Raw genomic sequence first — 9,902 nt, forward strand, 5'->3', positions numbered from 1 at the left:
CCCTTCTTCATGCCCTAACCACGCCATATAGTCTCACATTTTTGTCTTTTTTCATTCCCTACCTTCTTTATATCAAACTTGCCTAAGTTGTTTTATGTCCCCCTTTAAGGCCCAGCAAATATTGAAAGGTTAAGGTCAGTGGTGCACGGGCAGGCTAAATAGCCATCTCAGACGGCGAATAAAGAAAAATTGAATTTATTTAAGGAAAGGTGGATGAGGGATGGGGTTATCCAAAGGGAAGAGCTACACTACTGTGAGTCAGAGGGTATTGGGTCCATGATGGCAGCAAAAATATACTTAGGACGGCGAAACAAGGAAGCAACTGGAGAGCCCAGGCTGGGCTGCTCTGGCTCACTGAGGAGTCAGAGAGAGAAGGGGGCCTTGGAGACAGGTTCAGGGGTAAGCCCAGGATGAGCTGTCACTGCCCATTGCTCCCCTGGTTGCAACTCTCCTCAGAGGGAAGAAAGGGGAAGGTGATGGTGCTGGTGTGCCCCCCTGGTGGGCCCCGACTTGGGCTGGGGATTGAACCTGCAACCCAGGTATGTGCATTGGACCGGAAATCGAACCCGAGACCCTTGGGTGCGCAGGCCGACGCTCTAACTACCGAGCCACTCTGGCCAGGGCCCTAGGTTGTTTTTTATGCACTTTTGAATGGGATTGATTTTTAGTTTCCCTGTCTGATAGTTTATTATTGGTGTATAAAAATGCAACTAATTCCTGGATATTTATTTTGTATCCTGCTACTTTACTGAATTCATTTATCAGTTCTAGTATTTTTTGGTGGAATCTTTAGGGTTCTCTGTATACAGTATCATGTCATTTCAAAGGATAAAGTCCATTCTGTTTCTGCAAACAAGACCCTCCACTGCCAGGCCTTTGCCATCTTGATATCCCTGCAACATGGCAACAGTCTGCTCCTGAATCAGGGAAATGAAGATGGGTAAAGAATGGCTATAACTTAGATTTGGAGGCTATGGTATACTTAAGATGGCCACTCAGTTCTTCCAGGCTTTCTGGAAAACACCATTTTTTCTCAGTTTTTGCATTTCTTTATTCATTATAGCACATTTAAACTGACCATTCAGCTGCCACTTAGTTTAGGTTATCAATATTCTTGTTGTTGTATGTGTGTTTTCTGGATGAGTTTAAGCTTTCCTCTGCCACAAGGCTGATGCTCTCACAGTGGCAAAAAAAACTTAGAAAATGTGTTTCCCAATCAGGGTATCACCTTCCACAATCTCTAGTGATTGGGGCACTCACTTCACTGAGAAAATTATTTAGGCCTTGACAGATAGCCTTGCAAAGTTCTTGGAATTATCACTGACCCTGTTACCTTCAATTATCAGGCAAGGTCAAGAGAACTAATAGAACTAACTGGATTCAAGCAGAACAAGTTTAATTACATAGATCTGACTAAACTGATAAGAAGGGTTTCAATTTTCATGACTTTTTGATTGAAATATTGCTGGTTCTTTATTTTGTTGTTTTCCAGCTATAAGAATTTATTTTCTGAGCTATCTATTTGGTAAATTTTACCTTTGTAAACAGAATTGAGACTTTTGTGTGTTTCTCCCTACTTGACCTCGTCAGACTTCAGAAACTCATTTTCATGGCAATATTGTTATCTGCATAACTTCAAGAAGAATCTGTTCTCCTTATTATAACAGGACACAATTAGAAACTAGTTATATTACCAAGGCTTTGATTGGAATATCAAACTTGAGAGAGCCATGCATAAACTCAGATGTAACCAGTGTCGATGGAAGAAATGTCCAAACATGCAGAAAATTTTTATGAGAGTTTGAGCCAAACTGATGACATATGCCTAAAAGAGCAGTGCTTTCTCTTGATACAGGATTTTGTTGTTGTTAAAGCAATAGGTCAGAGATTTCCCACAACAATGTCTGTGAAAGTGGCTGGTCATAAAGCTCCAGCACACGTTCACCTGAAGGGCACTCCTGACAAAGCCGGCTGATTTTTGCCATCTCATTCACCTTATAGTATTTCAGGGCAGCCAGCCTAAACTTCTTTCTCATGCTCATTCTCCTTGGGAGTGGTATAAGACTTCTTCCTTTTCTTAGCACCACCATGAAGTCTCAACACAAGCTGAAGAGTGGACTCCTTTTGAATATTATGGTCAGACAAAGTACATCCATCTTCCAGTTGCTTGCCAGCAAAGATCAGTTTTGCTGATCAGGAAGAATTCCTTTCTTATCCTTGATCTTGACCTTTACATTTTTTACTGTATCCAAGGGTTCAACCTCGAGGGTAATGGTCTTCCTCACAAGGGTTTTTACGAAACTATGCATCTTGGCAGAAGTCCTACCACAGATGGCGGATTGGAAAAACAGCTCATGATACAAGATTTAACATACTGGCAACTATCCCAGGAGATGGCGTGAACTCACTATGAGACAAGCTCCTAGAAAAATAGATAAAGCAATAGCCTATAATGAGTGTATTTGTTAGAGTTCTCCAGAAAAGCAATGGTGGGGAGGGAGGGGGAGAAAAATTGGGATTTATTATTTAAGGAACCTACTAACTTAAATGTTTATGACACCTAAAAAAACCTTCACAGAGACACCTAGACTGATGTTCAACCAAACAACTGTCTACTACAGCCTAGCCAGTTTGATACTTAAAATTAAGCATCACAGTGAGCAACGTTGGAATGCCAGAGTATCCATGGCAGATGGTAAAGGAAAGCATTAAAAAACTCAGGGAAGTAACTCCACTGTAATAACTGGTATGCAGGGATGTGTATATTATATACAACCAAAACACTTCCCAAATGATTATTTTCTACAGGGAGGCCCTTATAGCACAGAATTTAACAAAGCCAAGGGAATGTGCTGGTCAGAGGGGCACTTGCATCACTAGAATGTTCATTGGTCGCTCTCCTTTGTAGTTCAGGCAAAGATGTTACAGAACTAGGCTCACTGATAACAATGGGGCTGATCAGGCCTGAAACAACATAATTTAGAAACAGTGCTTAACCACCAGAAATCAGGATGTAGTGATTATTGCAGTGACTAATAAGCTTGGTGTGGCATCCTAGAGGGACTCATCCACAGAGTGTTATAAAGATGATTAACGGAACATGACATACCAAGTGACACAATAGATGGACAGCTGACAAGGACACTGCTCATCTTGAAGAAATCAAAGTCAGAATACTGGGAGGGGAGGCAGTCACATTGTAAAATTTTTTAAATATCACAAATCTTTGTCCTGGTTTTAGATCTGAGCCAGTTTTTAGAACGCGAACATTTTGAGTTCCTAGGAGAAACAACTGTAACACCATGACATGATTCCTTTGTTTTTTCCCCAAAGGCACTTACAGCCATTTGGGAAAGGGGAAACCCCAGATATTATGAGGATTAAAGGACAGAGTGAGTGAGTGGATATTGACACCCAAAGACCCAAAGAGTGTATCATTACTCCTCTTCTTAGTGTTTGGGCACAGTGGGCTCCAGATAATAAATGGAACACTGCCACGGTCCAGCTTATAGTGAGTCCACTGTGTCAGTGGACCCATTCTGTGGTCCTTTTCCTTCTAGGATTAGAACACTGGATAGTTGAACTAACTCCCACATTGCATCCTTGGTCTTTAAAGTAAAAGTTATTACAGTGGAGAATGACAAATGGAGGCCTCCTTAAAAAATTGATTGATTGGGTCAAAAAAATTATTTCTGTGCCAATCAGAAAGATGATGAAAAACAGTTCACATTCACATGGAATGGGCAACAATATCCATTTAGAGTTTCGCTCTATAGCTCTACTAACTCTCCTGCCTTCGCTCATAATATACTAGGAAGAGATCTGACCACCTGGACATCCTGCAGAACATCATATTGATCCATTACATTGATAGCATTATATTTAGCAGGCTGAACAAGCAAGAGATGGCAAACACACTAAGTTCTTGGCAAAACACATCACTCCAAGTGGTGGGAGAGAAACACAGTAATGTTCAGAAGCCTTGCTCTTCTCTAAAATTTATGCGTCTAATGTTCCATGATGTGCCAGGATATCCTGTCCAAAGTAAAGATAAATTATTATACTTTGCACCTCCTACTATAAAAAGGGAAGTATGCCATTGGTTTGCCTCTTCTGGTTTTAGAGGCAGGATATTTTATACCTATAGATACTGGTCTGGGCCCACAAACTGAGGATTGAAAAACTGACATCTTTGAGTGGGACCTAGATGAAGAAAGATCCTTGCTTCTTGAGAAGCCCAATTCGACACTCTCTATTGTGTTGGTGGTGTTAGTGGTGGGGAAAAATAACGGAATCTGTGGTAATCCCCAGTGAGAGAATCCCTCTGAAGGTCCCTGGGGCTCTGGAGCAAGATCATGCCAGCTGCGCATAAACACAGTGGTCATGAAATAGAAGCGTAGACCTTGTGCTTCTATTCCCACAACACTGAGCTCTACAGTAGAGGCCCTTGTTCCTAAAAAGGACACACTTTTTCCATGGCCCACAGCAAGTTTCCTATTGAATGATAATCTCTCACTGCTGCCTGGCCACTTTGGGTTCATTATGTCCAGGAACCAACAGGAAAGAAGAGAAATCACTTTCTTGGCAGGGCTACCACCTCACACTGGGAGCAAGAAAAAATACATGTGGAATTCAGGTAATTCACATCAGCATCTTGATAATCCCTTACCCAGTTGTTACGTAAAGAGGTACATCAAACCCAGGCTGAGAAGGGCTTGGTAACCAGAGACTTAGGCCCACTGGCGATGGGGGTCTGGTTCACACCACCAGGTGAGTCACTAATGTCAGCAGAGGGGTGACAGCTGAGAGTGAAGGAAACCTAGAATGTCTAGTGGAGGAGGGAGAAGATCATAACTGAGTGTCAATGGTGGCTCTAAGCATGACTGCGTGGCAGGAGCTGTCATTTGTCTCACTAACCTCCCGATTCTAAGATTCACCTCTGGAAGAGAGGCCCACCAGAATGTGGCTCCACCAGGATTTACTTCTTGAGCATATACGGAGAATTAGATGCCAATGATGCAAAGAGTGAACTATGATAGATATGAAGATGCACCACCCAGATACCCTTCAAAGAATGACTTGCTGGAGGGAGTGTCATCAGCACACAGCATCTAGTATCACCCCTTCCGAGTTGGCCCCCACTAGCGCAAACTGCTTCACCTGCACTTAGTTAACCGAGCAAGGCTGGGGTAGAAGACCTGGCCGTTTACCGCAGTACTGGACACTTTAGGAGACCTGGGGTTGATGTACCTGTTAACTGTCAAGACTGGTTAAGGGAGAATCAATAGAGGCCAAGGGGATCACCTGATTTCTCTCTCGAGCTCCATGCAGAATTGGCCAAGGGTCGACATCACAGCTGTGTTTGTCTCTCCGCCTAATCTCGCTTACTCCCTGCGCTCTAATTAACACCTTTCCCACTGAATGCGGTGTCATCGTTTGCTTCTGGAGAACCCAAACTGTGACATACCAGTTTAGAAATGCAAGCCAGGCACTGTCTCTCTCTGCCTTTAGGGTCCACATTTAAAATACAAAACTATGTAAAGGCCCACCCATAAAGAATACACAGTATTACTAAGCCAGCAATAAAATAAATCAGGTTAATATGCAAGTTCCCACCCCCTTCCTCCTTTTAATCTCCAGTTATCTCTTAAACCGAGTGCTGTAATTTAAAGTGGTGGATTAAATCATTCATATAGGTGGTATTTTTAAACTTCTGTTAGCAAGTTCATCTTTCTGAGTCATGTCTGTTTTTAATTTTTTTTTATTTGAGCTTAATGAGGTGTAATTTACCTCCAGGAAAATCCATCCTTTTGAAGTAAATAGTCTTATGAGTTTTGAAAATGCATACGGTCCTGTATCTCCCACCACAATCAAGTAGTCAGACCACTCCCTGTACCCTCAGCCCTTGACAGCCAGTGACCTGGCTCTTCTTTTTCTCTCTCCTGACATATTCTCCTTCACAGTCACGCCCGGTGTCTTAGGCCGATTCCAGCTGAGTGACTTCAGGAGCCCCTCTGCCCTCGGGAAATGGCTCCCTTGCTTCTGGAACACCTCATGCTCACCCCCGGAGAGTCCGATGTGCTAATACTGCTTCGGCTTCACCTGGCTCTGGGACTTCACATTCGTCTTTTCCAATCAGTCAAGCTAGCTCTTCTCTCTCAGAGTTCATTGCTTCAAGGTTCTCAGAGATTCCCCACGTGCACTGAGTAATCACACTGAGGCTCCAGGACTCATGAAATCAAATGAATTTATGTTTCAACTCTAGTAACTCAGAGTCTATCACTTACTTTCTCTCTATAAGCTCTAGGTCTAAATGGCTTACAGCTTCATTAAATTCTAAGTCTATTTAATGGGAAACACCTTTACTGCTAGAACTTGAACTAAAAAATTACAAAGGATAAAAAGTTTATTTTTAGATAACAGAAACTAATTTGAATTCAAGCCTTCACCAAGCGATATGCCTGGGTGAGTAGAATACTCTTCTAAATGATTTCCAGCTTCTAATCTTAATCCACCTTCAGCATTTCATTCATTTCGTTTGCCAGGATATCAGTATTATCTTCCTTCCTCTTAAAAGCTTCCAATAAAAGTGAAGGATTAGTAGAAAGTGAAGGCCAAAGAGAACCAGGTGTGGCATGTGTGGCATGTAAAATGGTATGCAGATTCATTTACAGTGATGCCCCTGTTTCCCACCCAATGTAATATAATAGCTTTGCTTTGGGGAGGCCCCTTCAAGAAAGAGATGCAAACATGTAAAATTTGCATTTCCATTGCAGCAACAATTTGTAGTTCGTATAATATTTTCCCATCCAGCCAGACACATATAATAGGAGAGTGTGATTTGGAGTTTATGGGAATCATATGTTCCTATACCTTTCCAAAATCTGAGAAAAGAAATACAAGCATGCAATATTATTTGCCTTTGTGGACAAAAAAAAGGGGTTCTTTGAGAAATAACTTCACAGGGTGATCTGATCATAAATTCCTAACTGGGCAGGTCATGGTGAATAGTCACTCCCCAGCCACATAACTTCTTAAGTAAAAGGCTTATCTTTGCCTTCAGCAGGCTTTGTTCATTGTTTCTGTGCATCAAGGTTAACACATCTTGGAAATACCCCCTTTCAGAACCGTCCTCTAAAGCAGACCACCCTCAAGAGAGCATATCATCTGAACTGTTTGGTAATCGATTCCTGCCTTGCTTTCTCCAGCCTTCATGTAATCTTCCTTATGTTCCCTCCCTAATCTCAAAGGCATAAAAGAAATTGCAAAACTATAATTGTCCACAGCATTTGAGATCTTGCCCCCTGGCATATGTGCTCAGTTTTGGCTCAAATCAACTCATAAAAATTCTCCACAGGTTTGGATGCTTCCTACATTGATGCCTTATTGAGTCATAACATCCTTCATTAAGTGTTCTTACATAAGAACTTAAAGAGGGCAATCTATAAAGTCTTTAAATCAGGGTTGAATGAAAAGTAATTATCTGCTACTATTTCTTAGAAAACATCTGCTTTTCTTATTGCTATTTAGAATAATAAACAGCTCATAAACCCACTTATTCTCAGTCCCAATTGATCTTATTTGAATAATTATGCTTTGTATTTCTTATTTTCATTTCCTAAGTTACAAATATTGTTAGCCTTAATCTTGGGTATTGATTTATTACTAATTTTACAGATGGAAATATGGTAATGTTCTGGGGAAATTTTCAAACAAAGCTGCCCCTATCTCTTATCTGGTATTATCTCATGAATGTCATTTTTATATTCATGAGAATAAACTACTGGGGTCTGGCCCATGTGGCTCAGTTGGTTGAGCATTGCCCATGCACCAAGAGGTCACAGTTTCATTTCCAAGTCATGGCACATGCCCAGGCTGGATCCCCAGTGGAGGGGTGCAGGAGGCTGGCCAATTGGTGTTTCTCTCTCATTGATGTTTCTCTCTCTCCCTTCCTCTCCTGAAATCAATAAAAACATATGTTTAAAAAAGAATAAACTACTGGGCAATAATTGACAGCTGTTCCTTACAAGTTAAAATTTGAATGGATAATTAGTCAATATACTTGGAAGTAGAAATATTTTATTACAGTTATATTTTAAGATATTTTTACTGAGACTTTAAATAGGTGAGATCTCGTCTGTGCTTTTTACTAGCCAGATCCATAAGTAATCTCAAAAGGAGAATCAATAATTTAACAAGCATCTACTGAGGGTTTTTATGTGCAACAAAAATGGAAACAATAGATATTTCATGAGTACTGACTACATATCAAGAACTATGCTAAAAATTTTATATAAATTACCTATTTAATTTCCATGACAAACACAAGAGAAAGACTTTTTTACTCCATTTTGCAGATAAGGAGGCTGAAGCATATAAATCTTAGGGACTGTGTTCAAGTCACACATCAAGTCAGTAACATCCAGTCTACTCAAGTCTCTCTGATTCTAGGGCTTGTGCTGTTATCAATATGTTATAGTGCTTGGCTCTTTTAGGTACAAAGATGAATGAGAAGCAGTCCTTGCCTCAGAGAACTTTACTACTTCATAATATTATAATAATATTTATATAGGTGATTATAACTCAAGGGGGAAAGAAATAATCCTCTTAGGAGTCCTGATCAAGCAGTATAGCAATTCCAGCTAGAGTAGATGGAGCAACTTCTTGTGGTTGAAGGAATCAAGGATAGCTTTTCATAGGAAAGAAATGTAGCAGAGGGTAGTAATTAACAGTATGAAATACTTGGAATCAAATCCAAGCTCTGCTACTCATTAGCTGCATAATCTTGGGTGGCTCTTAGGGGCTCAGTTTCTTCATCTATAACATGTAGATAATAATCGTTTTATAGAACTATTGTGAAAATTGAAAGAGCCAAAAATTAAAGCAGGTGGAATCATGCCTGGCACATGCTCAGTACCATTCTTCTATTTGTTTAAAAATTTTTTTGAACAAGACCTTCTCCATGTTCTCCATGTTACCTTTGAACATGGAGAAAAATGAGGTAAGGATTAGTGTTTTTTGTGGACTTAGATTCTCCAAGTGACTATGGAAGTTATGATTAAAATTTTAAAGTAAAGACTCTTTGACTCAGAGAGGTAATATTTGCACCCAAATTCATAGCACATGGGTCAAAACCAGTTCTAATTCGTAGCATTTAGCAATTCCCAGAACTAACTCTGAAGTTCCCCTTATTTACCATGGCCTTTAACTGAGCCTGTTTTTTTCTTCATATTTGACCAGTCACTAGGTCCTGCCATTTGTACCTCCATAACTTTCCTGCATCCACTTTGTCTTCTCATTCCCAGCTGTCTTTGCCTTCTTAAGGATTACCATTCCCTACTCCCTTCAAATTATTTCCACAACCTTCTTACTCTCTCTTTTCTCCTTCCCTCCCCCTCTCTCCATCTCCCTCCGCATACCCCCAAACTTATTTGCATTTGAAAGAACAGATTTGAATCTGTTGCCATGCAGATCTTATATTCAAAAGCCTCACAATACCAACAGAATGCAATCCACATTAGAAACAAAAACAAAACAAGAACCCAAACATCTGTGTCTAATCCCTCACAGGATGACTCTGGCTCTCTGAGGCGGATCTTTCCACTCCGCACATTCTTGGCAGTTCGATATATATCTGTTGTGCTCTCTCTGCTGTCTAGTCAACCTCTCCTCTCGACTGTTTTTATAACATGATGTAATCGACTTTTCTAATAGTCTCAGAATTCTGGGGAAAAGACTAATTACATCCATAAAGACCTATTATGAAATGAACACAGTGACCACAGCCCCAACAGCCTAGATAAAAGACTAGAAACTTAAAAGGAGGTTTCTTAAGGAGAATTGTAAAAGTAAAGGACGTTTATGTTTGCCCCACCCTGACCTCTTAACGGAAAGCTATGAGA

The 9,902-nt window shown here is 40.6% G+C and overlaps 1 pseudogene; it reads right to left on the minus strand.

Moving 5' to 3' along the window:
* Positions 1 to 1,825: 1,825 nt before the first annotated feature.
* On the minus strand, positions 1,826 to 2,309 carry LOC148093825 (ubiquitin-ribosomal protein eS31 fusion protein pseudogene; annotated as a pseudogene).
* Between the last annotated feature and the right edge of the window lie 7,593 nt (positions 2,310 to 9,902).

This window comes from Miniopterus natalensis, chromosome 2, assembly GCF_054644295.1.
Source record: "Miniopterus natalensis isolate mMinNat1 chromosome 2, mMinNat1.hap1, whole genome shotgun sequence".
In the NCBI taxonomy this organism is placed as follows: Eukaryota; Metazoa; Chordata; class Mammalia; order Chiroptera; family Miniopteridae; genus Miniopterus; species Miniopterus natalensis.